The sequence below is a fragment of the Phyllobates terribilis genome, unplaced genomic scaffold (assembly GCF_046119375.1).
Source record: "Phyllobates terribilis strain yellow unplaced genomic scaffold, ASM4611937v1 Scaffold_5__5_contigs__length_657084704, whole genome shotgun sequence".
Lineage (NCBI taxonomy): Eukaryota > Metazoa > Chordata > Amphibia > Anura > Dendrobatidae > Phyllobates > Phyllobates terribilis.
The window spans coordinates 159,672,457-159,695,948 of record NW_027362765.1 but is presented as its reverse complement, the minus strand read 5'-3'; positions in this window follow the sequence as shown (position 1 = coordinate 159,695,948).

Below are 23,492 nucleotides of genomic sequence, written 5' to 3'. Positions count from 1 at the left end.
TGTTTACTAAACACTCTCTCGTACTCTTGAACCACCCGATAGACTCCCTGTCTCTGGTGTGAGGGAGTGGAGTCAGTACCCAAATGTAGTTGCTGACACCAGTCCTCCATTGTTTCCTTAGAGCCGTTACTTTCCTCCGGGGAAGATGGAGGCAAGGGTTCTACGGACTGTATGGAGTTTTGATTGATGGTATACAATTTGGCTAGCGTAGCATACCGGGGCAGGTACACTTCCCTCTTCCCGATATTTATTATGCGAACGGGCACCCTCCCATGGCGTACATTGACCACCCCCCGTGCTGTCAAAATGGTGGGCCTACTGTCTGAGTAAACTGGTTCTACCATTGCCTGGTAATCTCTACCTCTCAGACCAATAGCTGCCCGGCACCAAATCATCATTTCACTTTTTGGGGGCATGGCAATAGGGAAAGGGTCACACATTCTTACGCAACCAATCTCACCACCGGAGAGTTCTATCTGTTGCCGTCGCATCAGTGCCCGGATCTCTTTCTGGAGCACTCGCTGCTGGCCGGAACTGGCGTTCTTGGCAACCTGCTGTAAAAGGAAAATCACTTCTGCAAGACAATTTTCAATTACATTAGTTCCTAGAGTTATCTTTGGGTGACTCTCGTGCTTGTCAATGTCTACAATGATCAGTCCCTGTGCCGCCAGTTCAACTCTACCGATTTTAATGGTCACCTCTTTAAATCCAATTTGTGGCACGGGCTGACCATTGCTGGCGATGATACTCAAATCGTCGTCAGGGTAGCGGGTGATATCCGAGTCATTCCAGTACTGCTTGAAGAGCACGTACGGGATAGTGGTAACCTGTGACCCGGTGTCCAGTAGGGCACTCATAGGGATGCCATCCAGTACCACAGGCAAGACTGGACGTCCTCCCACATATTTGTCGCGCCAGTTCGATGGGCCTGATGATCTTTTTCCTGGGGGTTGGCCCTCTACCCCAGGTTGTGCCAGTTTAAAGGACAGTACCTTGCCATATGTCCGGGTTGATTGCAGCGGCGGCAGATGGGTTGTCCGTCCTCATTGTATCGGTCGCTGGGTCTTCCTCTGGCCGGCGGGGTCCTCCTTGGTCGACGCCACGGGATGTCCTCCGGTCCGGATGCCAGCTGGATCTTCCCTGGAGTGGAAACCTGTAAAGACTGCACAGTTCGGGTTAGCGCGGCAACGCTTTTAGCTAGCTCTTGGACCTGATGGTGCAGGTCTGGAGCCGGGTCATTGTTCAAAGCCTGCGCATCAGCTCCCACAGGCCCTGCCGACAAGGGCGCCGCCTCCTGGTGGTAAGTGGTAGTGGGGCGTCTGTGGGTCACAACGCCACCTGGTGCCGGTTCTCGGAGCACCCGGATGGCTCTGTCCTTGAACTGTGCAAATCCCAGATGAGGGTCCTGTAAGGCCATTGCCCGCAACTGGGTTCGGTGGGCATTGCAATATAAACCCTCTATAAATTGTTCAGTCAACAGCCTGTCCTCGTCTCCCACGCCGTCAGGGTCGGTCTGCTTAATGGCTCTCAGGGCCTCTTGTAGCTTCAGAGCATAGTCCCTTATACTCTCTTGTGCTCGCTGCTTGCACCCGTAGAATCTAAGCTTGATCTCGGCTGAGGTGCGGGTATCAAAGGTGTCCCTCAGCCGGGTTAGTATCCCTGCGACAGTCCTCCCCCCAGGTGGCCAGGACTTTACCTCACTTTGGGCTGCCCCGGTTAATTGGGCCACCAGGATGCTCACTTTTTGCTCTTCTGTGAGGGGATACACCTGGAAGAGGCTATCCAGCTTTTCTCTGAAGTCATGCAGGGTATGTGACTCCCCTGAGTACTGGGGTAGCCAGGCCGCTCCCGGGATATAGGGCATGGTGAAAGGCATGACTGCAGCAGCGGTGGCGCTGGCGGGGGTTGAGACAGTGAAGCTCTCCTCCGTATCCGACATCTTCCTCCCCCCTAGTGGACCGTGGCCTACCTTGCGATGATCCTCTTCCGTAGGCCGCGGCTCCGCAGTGGATCGTCAGGGTTGAGGACCTTCCGTCGCGCTCCTGTGACGTCGGCGTCTGCTGGACTCTTTCCAGGACCTTACGCAACGTCCGGACGTGAGGCGGGGCTTCGGTTCTCGCGCGCTTTCGGAGTCCACGCCCCTCTTCTTCCCGCGCGGCGTCTTCAAGATGGCGTCCAACGGCGGGAAAACTCCACGGATGGCGGGAAGAAGGCAGAAGATGGCGCCGGATGGCGGGAAAACTTCGCGGATGGCGGGAAGAAGGTAGAAGATGGCGCCGGATGGCGGGAAACCTCCACGGATGGCGGGAATCTTCACCACGGGTAAGTTTGAACAGTCTTTTTCAGGCACGCAGTACCCGGTGGTTGCGGGCACGAAATCCTGCCGACTACGCCAAAAGTTGACGCGCCCCTGGGCCTGCTGCTTCGCGCGGCATCGCGCGCACGGGAGCTTACCCGGAGCCGGATCTGTTGAGGGTTGTAGTCTCGTGGCGGTGACCCGGTCCGTGCCCAGGGAGTCAAACTGAGCGGCGATGTATTAGCGGTAGATGTTGGACGACTACGCCACCCGTTGAATGCAGCGAAGGAGCTGCCGCTGCAGGGCAGACCGCTGAGGCCGGTGGTAGGATTGTGCAGCGTGATAGTATCACCCCCAACGGGAGGGGTATGGCCTCAGGGCAGCCGACGTGGCTGATGGGGGAAGCAGGAATCACTCAGAGACGATGCGGTGTAGTTCAGGGTCTTTACTGGTGATAAAGATAGACCCTCCCGGAGTACTGGCTAGCGATCGGGGCCTGGTCAGTCTTTGAGCAGATGGGATTTCCCCTGGCCAGGCGGAGTTGTAGGCCTCCCCAACTAATTGTACTCTTCTGGCTACCTTGCTAGAGGCGGGAAAAAGTAGCCCACGTCCCTGAGTGTACCGTGTGGTGCTCACCCGTATGGCCGGTGACTCGGGGCCTTCTTGTGGCGTCCGCTCCACGACGGCGGTGCTGGTCCCACGCGTGTGACCGTGCCTTCGGGTTTCTTGGCCAGAGGACCTGAAATCCCGTGCCGGGCGGTTTCTGCTGCTGGGTAAAGATTAGTCCCCACAGCCTCGGACTCCGGGTCCGGTGATAGCTTCTCAGTCAGGGCGAGCTCTGCAGCTGCCAGCCCCTGACTCCTTATAGCACTGCTCCCACAGAGCTACTGATGTTCTTTTCCTATATCTGCTTCTCTTCTCTGTCTCTACTTCTTCTCTACTCACTAACCCTGCCTCAGCCCTAGGTTTATATAGGGGAAGTTCTTCCCCTCCCAGGACTGGGCAGGAGGTGTGGCATGCATAGGATCCCTGACCAAGAGACCTCCCACCTGCTCTCAGACATAACATTGCTGTTACCGTGGAAACCAGACCCCTGGGGTGCCACACTTGCATTCCAAGAAAACAAAGCAGATGCTAACTTCTATCATCATCATCATGCTCCTCACCTTGACACTCTCAACTCCCCTGATGGAGAAGCCAGGGCCCACCGGAGGAGTCTGGTTCTCTGGTGGGCTCGTCCAATGCTGGGGACCGTGTGTGGACACCCGGCCACGGGGCGGCTGGGGACTGAGTATGGATGCCAGGCCGCTGAAGCAGCCATGAGGTAGTGGCCAGCTTCGGCCTACTCCAAACTAAAAGGCCCCATTTCAAGTGCAAGCTAGCAGTATGGCATTGCATCCTGGGGGTGGGTGGCAGGCTGCACACTTATGCTTGCATTAAAAGAAAACAAAGCAGATGCTAACTTCTATCATCATCATCTTGCTCCTCACCTTGGCAGTCTTAACTCCCCTGATGGAGAAGCCAGGGTCCACCAGAGGAGTCTGGTTCTCTGGTGGGCTCGTCCAATGCTGCCCTAAAGCAGGCCAGGCTAAGAAAAGTGTGGGGGAAGGTGACAGGAGAAATAGGGGCGACTGGGGACCGTTAATGGACACCCGGCAGCCGGGCGGCTGGGGACTGAGTATGGATACCAGGCCGCCGAAGGAGCCATGAGGTAGTGGCCAGCTTCGGCCTCCTCCAAACTAAAAGGCCCCTTTTCAAGTGCAAGCTAGCAGTATGGCATTGCAGCCTGGGGGTGGGTGGCTGGCAGGCTGCACACTTATGCTTGCATTAAAAGAAAACAAAGCAGATGCTAACTTCTATCATCATCATGCTCCTCACCTTGGCACTCTTAACTCCCCTGATGGAGAAGCCAGGGCCCACCGGAGGAGTCTGGTTCTCTGGTGGGCTCGTCCAATGCTGCCCTAATACAGGCTAGGCTAAGAAAAGTGTGGGGGAAGGTGACAGGAGAAATAGGGGCGGCTGGGGACCGTTAATGGACACCCAGCCGCCCCCAGGCGGCTGGGGACCGTGTGTGGACTCCCGGCCGCTGCCTGGTGGCTGGGGACCGAGCGTGGACACCCGGCCGCTGGGCGGCTGGGGACTGAGTATGGATACATCGCTGCTGAAGCAGCCATGAGGTAGTGGCAGCCTTCGGGTGGGTGGGTGGTTGGCTGCATAGTTGCGCTTGCATTGCAAGGAATGGGGGAGGTACAATTGAACACTTCCCTGGGACAAGGACTTGCACGGGGATAGTTGCAAGTCTGCATCTTCTGATGCGACAAGGATCACTTCTGATGGGCACACTTTTAGGCAGTGACCTGGGAGTCAGAGATTCTTCCAGGGGTCTTCCCCATGCTGTTCCCATGTCTTTTCAGCACTGTATGCAAGTGTCACACAGCACATGGCCAGATAAGGTTTTAAAATGTTAAAATGACATTTCCCGGTGAATGCATTTGTCACGGTTGAAAGCAATACAAAAGTGCAAAAAAGCATGAAAAATCCTACTTGTGAACATAGCCCAAGGTGTGGAGGAGTATTTTTGTTTTTGGTTATTTATTTTACCTTATACACAAGTCTTTACCCTGGAAAGGAAATTCCTTAACATATTTCACAGGAAAGCACTTTCAGTTTAGTTTTTGAACGTTTTATTGTGAGCCCGTAAAAATGGCTTAATACCTCTGACCACGTTGTTGACAGCAGTGACCTGGGGGTCAGAAATGCTTCCAGGGGCGATCCCCATGCTGCCCCCATTTCTTTTGAGCACTGTCACTATCGTTTTGGGCACTTTTTAGGCTTTCTACAGACTGACGGGTGTGCCGCCGCAAAAATGCTTGGGTCTCCCATAGACTAACATTGGGTTCGTTGCTCGGGTCGAGCATCCGAGTATCACGGTGAGCTCGGCCCGAGCTTCGAGCACCCGAGCATTTTAGTGCTCGCAAAACACTAGTCTCTGACTATACACAGCTATAAATGTATGTTTTTCTCTAAAATGACACAGCGTTTCAGACATACTTCCCACTTTTGAAGAACAGAAAGGGGGACAGGTCATGCGGCGCACTATGCACGACGCCGCAAATTTTGAACATGTTCTTGGCCATACCTCAATCCATGTCCATTTACCATTTATTTCTACCCTGGCAGGAGATGATGTCAGAGGAGTGGTGATAGTGAGGAAAATTCAGCAGACTGCAGGGCGTAGACCCAAATCCGGGCCTGTCCGCTGTATCCGAGACAGTTGGGACTAGAGATGAGCGAATTGATTCACGGTCTCTTTTCCAGTGCGAAAGTCTGTCCTACCTGGCAGCTTGATGGGAGGCCAAGAATCTCTTACCTCCCTGTGTCCCTGGCGCTCCTTTTGATTAGCCAGGGCTGGCGGTACGTAATTTGTGCATCCTGCTCATCTCTATTTGAGAACTATAGATTTAATTTTTGTTCACTCATTCACAGGCGGAGCCACCATAACTTTCTCATCTTTATGTAGTTTCACAACATGACATCTGGCTTTTTTGTGTCTGTAAGGCCGTGTTCACACGTTGCACAAATACTGTGTTTTTTGCAGGTGTCCACACCATTTGATGCATTTTTGGTGCGGATGTGAAGCGGCTTTCTTAACTTTTTTTTACAGTACAGAAAAGCTTTGATTCTGCACTAAATAAAGTGACTGCACTTTTTTATGTGTTTTTTTAGTCTCCACATAGAAATAAAGGGAGGAAAAAAAGCACCAAAAGCACACAGTTCAGCAGCGTCTTTGGGCGCACAGCGGACGCAGTTTTCATGTAATCACATCCCCTTTGCTTGGACACTTAAACACAGCAGTATTTCTGTGCAAAAAAAGCAGCAGAAAATATGCAACATTTATGCTACATGCGAACAAGGTTTAAATTTTGATGCAAAGTGGATGTAATTCTATGAAATTTCCTCCATCTGTGGTCTGAAGACGATGCTGAACTCTGCGGTTATGGTGCATTTTTTTTCTCTATAGGCTTCTTCTGAAATAAATGCATGAAAAAAAAAACAGCACTGCATTTTTAAGCACAGAATCAAAGCGTTTCTGTACTATTAGGTGGAGGAGCTACGAAGCGATGAAGACGTCAGAGAGGTGAGTATAGAAACGGGACAAAAGCTCTGACATGAGGCGGGACTGAGCTCTCAAATCGTGACAGTTTTGCTGAATCCGTTTAAAGAGTCAAAAATAAAAAATGTTTCAGAGTCAAAAATATCTGTGTGGGATAATACAGCAAGTGCATGTGTAGCACCCTGAGGATTCGGCTGCTACAGGGGTATTGCACCTCAACCCAGAGGTGTGATATTCCACTCCCGGGTAAGGAAGGAGTGTGGAACTGAGCTCAGATAGACTGCATGCACTACATACATCCCATTCCAGAGGAGCAGGCCGACGGTACTCCCACTTAGAAATGTGCAGGTACAACCGAGCCTGTTCCTGGCTGGAGTGGGAGGGGGGTGGTACATCCCATGTAGTGTAGGGGCAGATAGGGGGAGCAGTCTGGGTAGTGATAGGAGCTCATTGGGTGCTGGTCACCTGAGCTCACACATAGAGGGATATATAAGGAGGGCACCAACTTAGATCAGGGTCAGACGCTGAGAACAAGTCAGTTGGAGAGGAGAGAGAAGGAAACAGCAGCCCTGGAGAGAGAGAGAGGAGAAAGAAAGAGAAAGACCCAGAGGGGGAAGACTGAAGGGACCCAAGAACCCAAATTAGAGCACCGGGTGAGGAGTCAGCATCAGGGTACCGGAACCCAAGCTGGTGGGGGCAAAGACATTCCCCAGCCAGAGACCGGAGACCGTGGGCAGTGTCTGTCACGGTCACCCACTACATCCACCCTGAAGGCATACCACATGGAGGGTCAGGGAACCTAAGGCCAAGGGTTGCCCAACAGAAGGCCCGAGGGAGCTGGACCTAGGTGGATCACTGGTGGGGACGGCTGAAGAAAGGACAGAGGGAGAGCTCAGGGCCACGCTCCGGACTTGTTTGGGGGTTGGCCGGATTCAGGACCTGGTGGACGCAGCACGGCTCGGGTGGTCACTAGCAGCTGGAGTGACCGAAACATCAGCAGTAAGTAAACTCCCTTAACTGCACAACCCGAGTCTGTCTTTATTGCCGGCTGCACCGCACCACCACAACCCCCATCCTCTGCGCCTGTCCCCTCTGAGGCTATACCCCTCCCGTTGGGGGTTATCCCACCAAGCTGCACATCCACCATCAGCCTCAGCGGACCCTGCTGCAGCGGCGGCCACAGTGACCGCATTACAACGGGTGGCGTAGTCGACACAAAAGAACTCTTATAACATCAGTAAGGACTGCCACTTAACACATAGCTTGACGCCCTGGGCACGGGACCGGGTCTCAGCCGCTCGGAGACTACAACCCCCCATCTGATCCGGTGCCGGGTATTCCCCTCAAAAAGGAATATGTCCCAGGGGGCGCGTCAACTTTGGCGTAGTCGGCAGGATTACGTGCCCGCAACACCCGGGTACTGCGTGCCTGAAGAAAAGTGCAAGTTTACCTCAGAAAGAAGTCTCCCGCCGGTTCCGGAGGGTCCACGCCATCGGACTCCATCACCAGTCGTTTCCCGCCGATTGTCCGCCATTTCCAGCTTGTTCCCGCCATCTGCAGAGTTTCCCGCCACTGGGCGACGCTTCCCGCCAAAACCGCAGATTTCCCGCCTTGGAAGAGCAGCGGACGCCATTATGGGCGTGCCAAAGGAGGGCAAGGGGCCACATCCCATCGTGGGCCGGGACAGAAAATGGCGCCAAAAGTGGAAACCGCCCCCACCAACAGAGACTGTGATGCTGGAGGTGTCTGTCAGCGTGAAAGAACTCCCCCTGGAGCTGACAGTCACCGAGTTGCCCCGGGACCGCCCTCGAAGTGGGAGGAGACGAAAGAGAAGAGAAAAGATGGGTGTCGCTTGGAGCAGTCTAGAACGAGCGCACCCGGAGGCAAGGTGTCCAGAGCGAGAGCACCCGGAGTCGAGGAGAGGAAGAATAGACCCGGGAATGGAGCGGCAGCAGCGCAGCACCGGCCCGCTGGCCAGGAGCCTGCAAAAGGAAGAAAGAGGAGAGCAGAGCAGCACCGACCCGATGGTCAGGAGCCTGCTGGAGTCAACAACCCCGCTAGGCTTAGCGGAGATCCTGGCGCAGCTTCCCCGAGATCGGGAGTGCGCGCGGAGTGCCCTGGAGGGCCTCGCGGGAAGGATGGCCCGAGTGCAGAGGGAGATCCTGGCGGAGTGGGGCCGGGAGATGGCCCAGCAAGCTGGAACCCGTCCACGGAACCCGCTCCCTTGGAAGAAGACACCGACTGCCTCTGCGGATGACGCGGGAGGACCCAAGGCCGGAGACGGCGCAGAAGAGGGAGCGAGACGCATGGCAGCAGGTAAGGGGGACGCCTATACCCCATACCGGAAGACCGCTTATCTGCCCCAGCTCCCCGTCGCAGAGCCCGAAGGTCCCCCGGCCGTACCCGAGACCGCCATGACACCGCCACCGACTAGGCCCCGACCGGAAGCCGCCGTCGCGACCCCGGTGACGTCATGCGTCGTGACCCGGAGCGTGGCGAAGGAAGAGGAGCCTCCGGCCTGGTCGCAGGGCCTAGCGTTTCCGGGCGCCGCATCCCCAGCAGAGCCATCTACCTCCGCGGAGCCTCCGGCCTGGTCGCAAGGCCAGGTAGCCCAGGGCGCCGCCGTGTTAACAGTTACATTTACCTTCCAGATGCCCCCGGCCTGGCCGCAAGGCCTGGGTAACCTGGGCGCCCCCACCATCGCGCCCGCACCCGAAACACCAAGGGTGCCATATCTGGGAGAGGACCCCTTCAGCCAGCTAGCGTGGCCGGACGGGCGGCCTTTCATCTGGCCCGAAGAATTCTTGGAACTGGAGCGACAAAAGAAGTTAGGTCCCCTGTGTGAGCCCCTGATTTCGGCTCCAAAGCCCGTGACTCGGGTCTCGCCTCCACTGGAAGAAGCCCAGTTCGTGTGGGACCCCACGGGAGAAGATTTGATGGGGTTCACCGGAGAGACTCGGGCGGCTGCAGCTGAGCGCGCAGAGTGTTGCCGTCAACAGCTGGCAGAGTTTAAGAGAGAACGGGAGGAGAGGCGGGTCAGAGAGCAATGGGCCCAGACCCGCAGCGCGGAGCAAAAGAGTCGGACCAGAAGGGACCCCTGTGCAGCAAATCGTCCCCGTACCATCGGGACGGTAATAAAGTTTAATGCGCAGCATGGGTGGGGCTTCATAAAGGACCGGAACACCATGGGTGACGTCTTCGTTACCCGACGGGACGTCGAGTCCCACCTGCCAGAGGGTCACAAAGGCCGTGACCTCTACGTCGGTGACGAGGTAACGTTCACCCGGCACAAGTGTGCCAAGGGACCTTACGCCCTCCACGTGCATCGCCTGACAGAGGAGGAGTTGCGGTGTAGGGAGGAGGAGCCAGAAGACCCAAACGGGTTCAAGGCTAGAAGGTACTATGACTGAGATAGTACAAAGGACTGTATATAGTTACCTGTCGGGGTACCCAAGTAACCGTGGCTGCTTTAAAGTTTAGTCCCCGTTGGGACCAGTGAACAGTTTAACCCGTGTGTCCCCTACCCAAACCAGGCTGAGGACTGTGAGCAGCCATCCCTTTCCCTTTACTTGGCCGGGGACTGAGAACGGCCAAATTTCCCTGTATATAGTTGCGCTTCCTAAAGCGCCCCCTACCGGTTTTATAGGAGAAACCATTTTTCTAGAAAGACTGTCGCACTTTTCCCGGACACACGTTGCACAGTGTCCGGAGGAGGAACCTGAAACCAGAGACCAGAGAAGTCTACGAGAATGTTTTATATGAAAGTTTTATATGATGTTTTATATGTTTATGTTTATAAAAATATGTATGTTTTTGGTGTTTTATGTCTTACAGCCCGAGGACGTGCTGTGATTTACCAGGGGGGAATGTAGCACCCTGAGGATTCGGCTGCTACAGGGGTATTGCACCTCAACCCAGAGGTGTGATATTCCACTCCCGGGTAAGGAAGGAGTGTGGAACTGAGCTCAGATAGACTGCATGCACTACATACATCCCATTCCAGAGGAGCAGGCCGACGGTACTCCCACTTAGAAATGTGCAGGTACAACCGAGCCTGTTCCTGGCTGGAGTGGGAGGGGGGTGGTACATCCCATGTAGTGTAGGGGCAGATAGGGGGAGCAGTCTGGGTAGTGATAGGAGCTCATTGGGTGCTGGTCACCTGAGCTCACACATAGAGGGATATATAAGGAGGGCACCAACTTAGATCAGGGTCAGACGCTGAGAACAAGTCAGTTGGAGAGGAGAGAGAAGGAAACAGCAGCCCTGGAGAGAGAGAGAGGAGAAATAAAGAGAAAGACCCAGAGGGGGAAGACTGAAGGGACCCAAGAACCCAAATTAGAGCACCGGGTGAGGAGTCAGCATCAGGGTACCGGAACCCAAGCTGGTGGGGGCAAAGACATTCCCCAGCCAGAGACCGGAGACCGTGGGCAGTGTCTGTCACGGTCACCCACTACATCCACCCTGAAGGCATACCACATGGAGGGTCAGGGAACCTAAGGCCAAGGGTTGCCCAACAGAAGGCCCGAGGGAGCTGGACCTAGGTGGATCACTGGTTGGGACGGCTGAAGAAAGGACAGAGGGAGAGCTCAGGGCCACGCTCCGGACTTGTTTGGGGGTTGGCCGGATTCAGGACCTGGTGGACGCAGCACGGCTCGGGTGGTCACTAGCAGCTGGAGTGACCGAAACATCAGCAGTAAGTAAACTCCCTTAACTGCACAACCCGAGTCTGTCTTTATTGCCGGCTGCACCGCACCACCACAACCCCCATCCTCTGCGCCTGTCCCCTCTGAGGCTATACCCCTCCCGTTGGGGGTTATCCCACCAAGCTGCACATCCACCATCAGCCTCAGCGGACCCTGCTGCAGCGGCGGCCACAGTGACCGCATTACAACGGGTGGCGTAGTCGACACAAAAGAACTCTTATAACATCAGTAAGGACTGCCACTTAACACATAGCTTGACGCCCTGGGCACGGGACCGGGTCTCAGCCGCTCGGAGACTACAACCCCCCATCTGATCCGGTGCCGGGTATTCCCCTCAAAAAGGAATATGTCCCAGGGGGCGCGTCACATGATACATGCCTCCTGTGTATTGGGCAGCATGTATCTGGTGTTAGGTTCACTTTAACTCTTTACAAGAGATTTGCAATTTCCATGTCATATTGCTTTCATTTGAAGATGATATTTGCACTCCTCCCATTAGGTGACTGCATGTTAAAGTGTCAAAAGTATAGTATCATGCTACTTCACTGAATTACCATACGTCTCTCCACACAGAACTGCCTTCTGTACTTGCATAACAGGTTGACTGGTAAGTTAGATCTACAGCATTAATCATATTACAGCAACTTGTACAACTAAGACTATTTTAACGGAGCAGTGTATAATGTGACTGCAAGCAAAAGCTATCTTAATATAACTGAATATGCCTTTTAAATCTTAATTAATAATCAGTAAATGAATATATTTTGTGCACATATATATACATGTATATATTTATCAGTGTACTTCCTACATTCATATAGGGTAGTTCATGTATATAACTCCTTCTTGCCGCAATAATATATTTTGAGTTATTAAGGTTTCATAGTTTATACAAATAATTCTCATATATAGGGGCTGTCCCACCAGGATTTCCCTTGTCCATATGTCTTAAAGGAAAATTTAGATAACATTCAGATATCAATACCAAAAGAGAAAAAGTTAATAGTGCAAAAAACTTTTACCAGTAAAATTGACCACTTGAAGTTAAGGTACCCCAAAGAATTAAACTTAGCAAAAATTAATGATTTCAACATTGGATGGAATTTAACACTGAATACATGGTGATTAAGAAATGTCATTTAACATCTTCCTATGGAGCGCTAATATAGTCCTAAAGCTCAACTTGAAATTTCATACCATGACTGCTGCGTCTTTGTACCAGCTATATTAATGGTCCATTACATATCACTCTGTGGACATAATTTTTTTTTTAAATGAACCTGTTAATTGATACATGCTGCCCAACCCATAGGCAGCAGGTATCAAACACTGGCTAAATAATCTCAAAAGGGTTCAGAGAAAAACATACTTTAACCCCTTAAGCCCCGCGGGTGGTTTGCACGTTAATGACCGGGCCAATTTTTACAATTCTGACCACTGTCACTTTATGAGGTAATTACTCTGGAACGCTTCAACGGATCCCCCTGATTCTGAGACTTTTTTTTCGTGACATATTGTACTTCATGATTGTGGAAAAATTTCTTCGATATCACTTGCGTTTATTTGTGAAAAAAATGGAAATTTGGCGAAAATTTTGAAAATTTTGCAATTTTCAAAATTTGAATTTTTAAGCCCTGAAATCAGAGAGATATGTCACACAAAAGAGTTAATAAATAACATTTCCCACATGTCTACTTTACATCAGCACAATTTTGGAACCAAAATTTTTTTTTGTTAGGGAGCTATAAGGGTTAAAAGTTGACCAGCGATTTCTCATTTTTCCAACAAAATTTACAAAACCATTTTTTTAGGGACCACATCACATTTGAAGTCACTTTGAGAGGTCTTTATGACAGAAAATACCCAAAAGTGACACCATTCTAAAAACTGCACTCCTCAAGGTGCTCAAAACCACATTCAAGAACTTTATTAACCCTTCAGGTGCTTCACAGGAATTTTTTGAATGTGGAAGAAAAAAATGAACATTTAACTTTTTTCACAAAAATGTTACTTTAGACCCAATTCTTTTTATTTTCACAGGGGTAACAAGAAAAAATGGACCCCAAAATTTGTTGTGCAATTTCCCCTGGGCACGCAGATACCCAATATTTGGGGAAAAAACACTGTTTGGGCGCACGGCAGGGCTCGGAAGGGAAGGAGCGCCATTTGACTTTTTGATTGTAAAATTTGCTTGAATAATTAGCGGACGCCATGTTGTGTTTGGAGAGCCCCTGTGTGCCCAAACTTTGGAGCTCCCCCACAAGTGACCCCATTTTGGAAACTAGACCCCCCAAGGCACCTTTCTAGATGCATAGTGAGCACTTGGAACCCCCAGGTGCTTCACAAATTGATTCGTAAAAATGAAAAAGTGAAAAAAAAACACTTTTTCATTTTTACGAATCAATTTGTGAAGCACCTGGGGGTTCCAAGTGCTCACTATGCATCTAGATAGGTGCCTTGGGGGCTCTAGTTTCCAAAATGGGGTCACTTGTGGGGGAGCTCCAATGTTTGGGCACACAGGGACTCTCCAAATGCAACATGGTATCCGCTAACAAATTGAATGGAAAATCGGCTCAAATTGTTAGCGGACACCACGTTGCGTTTGGAGAGCCCCTCTATGCCCAAACTTTGGAGCTCCCCCACAAGTGACCCCATATTGGAAACTAGACCCCCCCAAGGCACCTTTCTAGATGCATAGTGAGCACTTGGAACCCCCAGGTGCTTCACAAATTGATTCGTAAAAATGAAAAAGTGAAAAAAAAAACACTTTTTCATTTTTATGAATCAATTTGTGAAGCACCTGGGGTTCCAAGTGCTCACTATGAATCTAGATAGGTGCCTTGGGGGGTCTAGTTTCCAAAATGGGGTCACTTGTGGGGGAGCTCCAATGTTTGGGCACACAGGGACTCTCCAAATGCAACATGGTATCCGCTAACAAATTGAATGGAAAATCGGCTCAAATTGTTAGCGGACACCACGTTGCGTTTGGAGAGCCCCTCTATGCCCAAACTTTGGAGCTCCCCCACAAGTGACCCCATATTGGAAACTAGACCCCCCCAAGGCACCTTTCTAGATGCATAGTGAGCACTTGGAACCCCCAGGTGCTTCACAAATTGATTCGTAAAAATGAAAAAGTGAAAAAAAAAACACTTTTTCATTTTTATGAATCAATTTGTGAAGCACCTGGGGTTCCAAGTGCTCACTATGAATCTAGATAGGTGCCTTGGGGGGTCTAGTTTCCAAAATGGGGTCACTTGTGGGGGAGCTCCAATGTTTGGGCACACAGGGACTCTCCAAATGCAACATGGTGTCCGCTAACAAATTGAATGGAAAATCGGCTCAAATTGTTAGCGGACACCACGTTGCATTTGGAGAGCCCCTCTGTGCCCAAACTTTGGAGCTCCCCCACAAGTGACCCCATTTTGGAAACTAGACCCCCCAAGGCACCTTTCTAGATGCATAGTGAGCACTTGGAACCCCCAGGTGCTTCACAAATTGATTCGTAAAAATGAAAAAGTGAAAAAAAAAACACTTTTTAATTTTTATGAATCAATTTGTGAAGCACCTGGGGTTCCAAGTGCTCACTATGAATCTAGATAGGTGCCTTGGGGGGTCTAGTTTCCAAAATGGGGTCACTTGTGGGGGAGCTCCATTGTTTGGGCACACAGGGACTCTCCAAATGCAACATGATATCCGCTAACAAAATGTCGGCTCAAATTGTTAGCGGACACCATGTTGCGTTTGGAGAGCCCCTGTGTGCCCAAACTTTAGAGCTCCCCCACAAGTGACCCCATTTTGGAAACTCGACCCCCCAAGGCACCTATCTAGATGCATAGTGAGCACTTGGAACCCCCAGGTGCTTCACAAATTGATTCGTAAAAATGAAAAAGTGAAAAAAAAAACACTTTTTCATTTTTATGAATCAATTTGTGAAGCACCTGGGGTTCCAAGTGCTCACTATGAATCTAGATAGGTGCCTTGGGGGGTCTAGTTTCCAAAATGGGGTCACTTGTAGGGGAGCTCCAAAGTTTGAGGAAAACAGGGGCTCTCCAAACGCAACATGGTGTCCGCTAACAATTTGAGCCGACAATTTGTTAGCGGATATCATGTTGCATTTGGAGAGTCCCTGTGTGCCCAAACATTGGAGCTCCCCCACAAGTGACCCCATTTTGGAAACTAGACCCCCCAAGGCACCTATCTACATTCATAGTGAGCACTTGGAACCCCAGGTGCTTCACAAATTGATTCATAAAATGAAAAAGTGTTTTTTTTTTCACTTTTTCATTTTTACGAATCAATTTGTGAAGCACCTGGGGGTTCCAAGTGCTCACTATGCATCTAGATAGGTGCCTTGGGGGGTCTAGTTTCCAAAATGGGGTCACTTGTGGGGGAGCTCCAAAGTTTGGGCACACAGGGGCTCTCCAAACACAACATGGTGTCCGCTAACAATTTGAGCCGACAATTTGTTAGCGGATATCATGTTGCATTTGGAGAGTCCCTGTGTGCCCAAACATTGGAGTTCCCCCACAATTGACCCCATTTTGGAAACTAGACCCCCCAAGGCACCTATCTAGATTCATAATGAGCACTTGGAACCCCAGGTGCTTCACAAATTGATTCATAAAAATGAAAAAGTGTTTTTTTTTTCACTTTTTCATTTTTACAAATCAATTTGTGAAGCACCTGGGGGTTCCAAGTGCTCACTATGCATCTAGATAGGTTCCTTGGGGGGTCTAGTTTCCAAAATGGGGTCACTTGTGGGGGAGCTCCAATGTTTGGGCACACAGGAGCTCTCCAAACGCAACATGGCGTCCGCTAACAATTTGAGCCGATTTTCCATTCAATTCGTTAGCGGACACCATGTCGCGTTTGGAGAGCCCGTGATGTGCCTAAACAGTGGAGCTCCCCCACAAGTGTCCCCATTTTGGAAACTATACCCCTCAAGGATTTTATTAAGGTGTATAGTGAACATTTTGAACCCAGAGGTACGGCACAGAATTTGTTTACATTAGGTAATCATATTGAATAAGTTGTCCTTATTCTTGAGCGCAAGTGCTCGCTACTTGAGTTTGCATCGGGTACTCAGGTATGCACCATGTACAGCGTGTGCTCGAGTGACATGCTCGAGTCCCTGCTCCGCATGTTTCACGGTTATTAGACACCCAAAAAAAAACATGCGGGGATCGCTCGTGCATGGCAGGCAATCCCCGTAAAGTTTTTTTGGCCGCGAAGCATATGGGGTAGAGACTCGAGCATGTCACTAAAATACCCATGATACTCAATGCATACCAGAGCACCCGATGCAAACTCAAGTAGCGAGCACTTGCGCTCAACACTAGTCGCCATATCGTCATCTTTTTTTCTTACTTTTGAAAAAAATCCCAACCCCAGCCCTAACCCTAGCACAACCCTAACCATAGCACAACCCTAGCCCCAGCACAACCCTAGCCCCAGCACAACCCTAGCCCCAAACCCAGCCCTAACCCTAGCCCAATCCTAACCCAAGAGTTTATTTTTGACGCCGTTCCTTGTGCGGTATAAGTGATTAGACGACTTTATTCTTCGGGTCGGTGTGATTACAGCAATGCCAGAATCATATGGGGTTTTTATGACTGACAGCTGTCACACACTAAAAGATGCATTTTTTGTAAAATCTAGTTTTTGCATCGCCACATTTTGAGAGCTATAATTTTTCCAGATTTTGGCAGACAGTCATATGACGGCTCGTTTTTTGCGGGATGACTTGACGTTGTTATTGGTGCCATTTTCAGGCACGTGACATTTTTTGATCGCTTTCTATTCCGATTTTTGGGAGGCAGAATAAACAAAAACCAACAATTCAGGAATTGTTTTTTTTTTTTTTTTTATTCTGTTCCGCGTGTGGTAAAATTGATGAGGTAGCTTTATTCTTCGGGTAAGTACGTTTACAGCGGTACCACATTTGTATCATTTTTCTATGTTTTGGCGCTTATACACAATAAAAGCTATTTTATAGAAAAAAATATTTTTTAGCATCGCTTTATTCTGAGAGCTATAACTTTTTTATTTTTCGGCTGATGGAGCTGTATGGTGGCTTGTTTTTTGTGGGACGAGATGACGTTTTCAGCGGTACCAATTTTATTTATATGCGTCTTTTTGATCGCGTGTTATTCCTCTTTTTGTTTGGCGGTATGGTGATAAAGCATTGTTTTTTGCTTCGTTTTTTTTTTTTTTTTTTTACCGTATTCACTACAGGGGTTAACTAGTGGGACAGTTTTATAGGTCAGGTTGTTACGGACGCGGCGATACCAAATATGTGTACTTTTATTGTTTGTTTTTTTTTTTTTATAATAATAATATTTATTGATGGGTACATTATATTTTTATTTTTGGTGGATTATTTTTTTTATTTATTTTTTTTTATTTTTGCAATTTTTTTTTTTTTTTTCCACTTTCAGACAGTTTATACGCTTTATTACTTTGTCCCACTCTGGGACTTTCACTTTTTTTTCTCTGATCGCCTCCATGGCATAGGAATGGAGCACCATCCCTATGCCATGCAGGCTGTCAGCGGTGCACAGTGTGAAGATTGTTTGGAGATGCACTGCGCATGTCCAAACAATCTTCCTGCTGTCTGGTGACCCGGATGTTGTCATGACGACATCGGGTCGTCATGGCAACACCCGGGAAGCCTTTGCAGACTGCGCTGGAAGCCGGAAGAGGAGGTGAGTATCGGCGATCACCTCCCCTTGCCCCCGCAATGCCGCGATCGACTTCGATCGACTTCGATCGCAGCATCGCAGGGGTTAATGTGCTGGGAGCGGTGCAGGACCGCTCCCTGCACATAGTACCGGGTGTCAGCTGTGACAATCAGCTGACACCCGGCGGCGATCGCGCCCGCACAGCCTGTGTGCGCGCGCGATCGCCATGACGTACTAATACGGGTCTGGCTCTTAAGTCCCAGGGCACAGACGCGTATTAGTACGTCAGATGTTGTTAAGGGGTTAAAGGAATTGTTCCACAAACAAAGTTCATTTTAACCCATTTTAAGTCCCACCATTTGGATGTGTTTAAAAAAAATGTTCATGTGCTGAGATAATCTTATAAATGTGCCCCTGCTGTGTACTGTGTAATGACTGTGTCTCACCATGCATGGACATGGTCTGATCATACCACATCTCCTGGGCAGGGGAGGAAGCAAAAGAGAATATACAGACAGGACAGCACGGGATTAGTGATGGGGGCGAATATGTTCAAAATCCGATCTCAAAAGTTAAGTTCGGCACGAATGTGGCACATTCGGATTCGTAATCGGAAAGTTTTTTTTAATTTTTACTTAAATTAGAGAAAAATCAGCAACGTTCGGCGAATAAGTGTGGCAACGAGATTGCGTGGCAGCTACAGTGTTTTTAAGAGTTTGGCTACCACAGAGCCTGTGTATGATCAGTGGGGTGAAGTGTCAGGTGAGAGCTCAGAACAGGTCAGAGCAGCTGCGCACTTGTAATTTTTTTTTTTTTCTGTAACTTTAAGTTAAGAAAGCACATATAGCCAATCACAGCGCAGGAAGCATCTACACTGTCCAGACACAAGAGCTTCTGCCATTGGCTGCTGAGATCACATGTCCTCTCTATATAAAAGGTATATAGTATATGTTTGGAAGTCAGATAGTGTAGATAAGTCCTCTACTGTGTGCCTGTGAAATTGACCTTGCAGCACATTTTTTTGTGCAATTACTGAGATTCCGACAGAAACAGCAGGGAGCAAGGCAGAGAACTGTGTTGTGCACTGCTTGTATTGTGCTGCATGCACGAGTATCCTGTCAATCTATTTTTTCACTTGCAAATGTGATAAAGCAAGCAAGCCCTTGTAGCCCACTGTTTGATTTTGTGGGGCTGAAATTCATCTGTATGCAGACACTGCAGAGCTTCTCAGTGCAGAGCACAAAAAGCTTTTTTTTTCATTTTGCTAATGTGATAGTGCAAGCTAGAGTAGCCCACTATGTCAATTTTTAGTGGGTGAAATTCAGGTATTTGCACAGTAAAAAAATATTTTTTCTGTTGCTAGGCAAAGTCCACAAAAGATTTTTTTGTGTCGCAAAGGTGATACACTCTGCTATAAGCCACCTACTATTTTAGTGGCGTTGAACTACAGCTGTTTTCAGAGTAAAAAATTTTTTTTTTTCTGTTGCTAGTCAAAGTCCACAAAAGACTTTTTCTGTCGCAAACGTGTTACTCTCTGCCATAAGCCTCCTAGTCCTTTGGTGGCGGTGAAATTCAGCTGTATGCAGATATTATGCAGAGTAAAAAAAATCTATTTTTTGCTGTGATTACTGTGATACAGCAGGCTAGATCTGAGTTTGATATACAGTTATATGAAAAAGTTTGGGCACCCCTATTAATCTTAAGCTTAATGTTTTATAAAAATTGGTGTTTTTGCAACAGCTATTTCAGTTTGATATATGTAATAATTGTTGGACACAGTAATGTTTCTGCCTTGAAATGAGGTTTTATTGTACTAACAGAAAATGTGCAATCTGCATTCAAACAAAATTTGACAGGTGCATAAGTATGGGCACCTCACCAGAAAAGTGACATTAATATTTAGTAGATCCTCATTTTGCAAAAATAACAGCCTCTAGTCACTTCCTGTAGCTTTTAATGATTTCCTGGATCCTGGATGAAGGTATTTTTGACCATTCCTCTTTACGAAACAATTCCAGTTCAGTTAAGTTTGATGGTCGCCGAGCATGGACAGCCCTCTTCAAATGATCCCACAGATGTTCAATGATATTCAGGTCTGGGAACTGGGATGGCCATTCCAGAACATTGTAATTGTTCCTCTGCATGAATGCCTGAGTAGATTTGGAGCGGTGTTTTGGATCATTGTCTTGCTGAAAGATTCTTCCCCTGCGTAACTTCAACTTTGTCACTGATTCTTGAACATTATTATCAAGAATCTGCTGATACTGAGTGGAATCCATGCGTCCCTCAACTTTAACAAGATTCCCGGTGCCGGCATTGGCCACACAGACCCAAAGCATGATGGAACCTCCACCAAATTTTACTGTGGGTAGCAAGTGTTTTTCTTGAAATGCTGTGTTTTTTTGCTGCCATGCATAACGCCTTTTTGTATGACCAAACAACTCAATCTTGGTTTCATCAGTCCACAGGACCTTCTTCCAAAAAGAAATTGGCTTCTCCAAATGTGCTTTTGCATACCTCAGCCGACTCTGTTTGTGGCGTGCTTGCAGAAACGGCTTCTTTCGCATCACTCTCCCATACAGCTTCTCCTTGTGCAAAGTGCGCTGTATAGTTGACCGATGCACAGTGACACTATCTGCAGCAAGTTGATGCTGCAGCTCTCTGGAGGTAGTCTGAGGATTGTCCTTGACTGATCTCACCATTCTTCTTCTCTGCCTTTCTGATGTTTTTCTTGGTCTGCCACTTCTGGCCTTAACAAGAACTGTCCCTGTGTTCTTCCATTTCCTTACTATGTTCCTCACAGTGGAAACTGACAGGTTAAATCTCTGAGACAGCTTTTTGTATCCCTCCCCTGAACAACTATGTTGAATAATCTTTGTTTTCAGATCATTTGACAGCTGTTTTGAGGAGCCCATGATGCCACTCTTCAGAGGAGATTCAAACAGGAGTACAACTTGCAAGTGGCCACTTTAAGTAGCTTTTCTCATGATTGCATACACCTGGCTATGAAGTTCAAAGCTCTATGAGGTTACAAAACCAAAAAAAGTGCTTTAGTAAGTCAGTAAAAAGTAGGTAGGAGTATTTAAAACAAGAAAATGATAAGGGTGACCATACTTATGCACCTGTCAAATTTTGTTTGAATGCAGATTGCACATTTTCTGTTAGTACAATAAACCTCATTTCAAGGCAGAAACATTACTGTGTCCAACAGTTATTACATATATCAAACTGAAATAGCTGTTGCAAAAACACCAATTTTTAAAAAACATTAAGCTTAAGATTAATAGGGGTGCCCAAACTTTTTCATATAACTGTATCTTGGAGCATATATTCTATGTTATGCAGGCCTCATCCACAGTGAAAAAAAATACTTTATTCGATTCCTCACGTTATACAGGAGGGGACAGCTCAGTTTGAAATAGTTTGGAGAATATCTCGTATGTTATACTGGCCTCGTCTGCACAAAAAAATACTTTCTTCTGTTACTAATGTGATACAGCAGGGGAAATCTCAGTTTTAAATAGTTTAGAGCATATCTTGTATATTATACAGGCCTCATCCACACTAAAAAAATACTTTCTTCTATTATTAATGTGATACATCAGGGGAGATCTAAATTTTCATTACTTTGGAGAATATCTCGTATGTTATACAGGCCTCATCCTCAATAAAAAAAATACTTTCTTCGGTTACTAATGTGATACAGCAGGGGACATGTCAGTTTAAAATTGTTCGCAACATATCTCATATGTTATACAGGCCTCATCCACACTAAAATAATACTTTATTCTGTCATTAACGTCATACACTAGCGGACAACTCAGGGTGCCAAGGGAGGGTGGTTCACTGCCATCAAGATGGGTTGGTAATACCAGAAAAACTGTTAGTGAAGGTGCAAGAGGCGAGGAAGAAATGGAGGAGGAAGAGATGATGGGCGAGCAACAGTCAGAACATGAAGAGGATAATCATCCGCTCTCTGTTTGTGTTTGGCGGGGGGGGGGCGGAGGAAGCAAACATCAGAATTACCCTGCCACCAACACAGCATGGGCTTGAAACTCATTGAAGAGCGTGACATATGAGTGCCTTCTTGCTGCACTGCAACATGATCCCCTTATAGTTATGATTTGAAATATTGCTGATTACTGGGTTGCCACTCTGCTACATCCACGTTATAAGAGTAAATTTTGCCAGATGCTTCCCGCCCTGGAAAGGGACCCACAAATGCTGGAATATCGAAACACGCTTTTACGCAGCCTTAAGATAGGTTTTCCCCAAGACAGCAGTGCAGCACACAGAGTGCATTGCAGCCTTACACTTTCAAGCTCCGACACGTCAATTAGTTGATGCCAAAATATTAGCAGTAGTGTAAATATCAGAAGCAATTTCTGTGAGTCCTTTCACACATTTTTTAGACCAACTTGTGCACCAGCACAACAGAGTACAAGTCTGACACGTTGTAAATGACTGGAGAGGATGGTGCACTCCTGAATGAGTCTCCATCTACTGAGTAGGCTCTAGTGGAAGAGGCGTCATTCCTAATTCTACTATTTCTATTGTAGTGAAATTGATGGCACTTTTCTGGTATCTGCCACTAATTTTTGGAAATATGGAAAATCCTGATTGGGTCTACTCTCCATCTAGGTTGGCTGTAGTGGAAGAGAGGTCTGTTCCCATTATACTATTTCTAATCTACTGAAATTGATGCCACTTCAGTGGTGTCAGGCCCTAATTTTTTAGCGTGAACACTCCTGGTTGGGTCTCCACTTGCTGGGTTGGCTGTAGTGGAATAAGTTTTGGTCTCCATTATAATTATACTGTAGTGAAATAAATTTTTTGGTGAAAATATTGTTTTCCACACAGGGGTACACAAACATGATAAACTCAAAATTGGTTTTCAATAAACAACCATCAGCCGCCCCATCAAATGCATCTGCTGCTTCTTCCTACTCCTCTGTTACCGTGCCAAGTTTTGTCACGCAGGTCTCTGACCACAGAACCTCCGGTTGTATACCTGCTTCAGCCACCCTGTCAGTGCTTCAGCAGCGTTTACAGCTTCAAGCTCACCGACTGTTGTGCGATGTCACCACACGTTGGAAATTGACGTAGCAGATGTTGGAAAGAATTTGTCAGCAGCAGAGGGCAGTTGTTGAGTACCAGCTTCAACACTCCCTTCGGAATTCAGGTTAGCCTCCACACATAAGAGCTGTTGAGTGGGCATGGATGTCTGACACCTGTGTCATCCTACAAAACTTTGAGGACTCCACCAAGATGATGAGTGGCGACGATGCCATAATTAGCATCACCATCCCGCTTCTCTGTCTACTGAAAGGCTCACTGCTCACAGTTAAAGAGGAGGCATTGCAGGAGGAGTAAGGAAATATACAGGGTGATGGTACACAGCCTAGCCTCGTCTCAACATGGATTGGGTGATAATGAGGAGGAGAAGGAGAACATGGACAGTCGTCCTCTTTGTGAGGACATGAAAGTCTTGGCTGTCTTGGACATCTTGCTACCCCTCTTTCAGTCTGTGGGAAAGCTGTATGAGTTTCAATAATGATGACCTTGAAAGGCCTAAACCGTGACTTTGCTTATGCAAGTTATTTCTCAAAACACATTACAGATCAGGACATTGCTCAACTCTGTAGTCATGAAATGCAAGGCGCAAAGAAAGATCTTTGTGTGTCGAAGCACCACCGAAA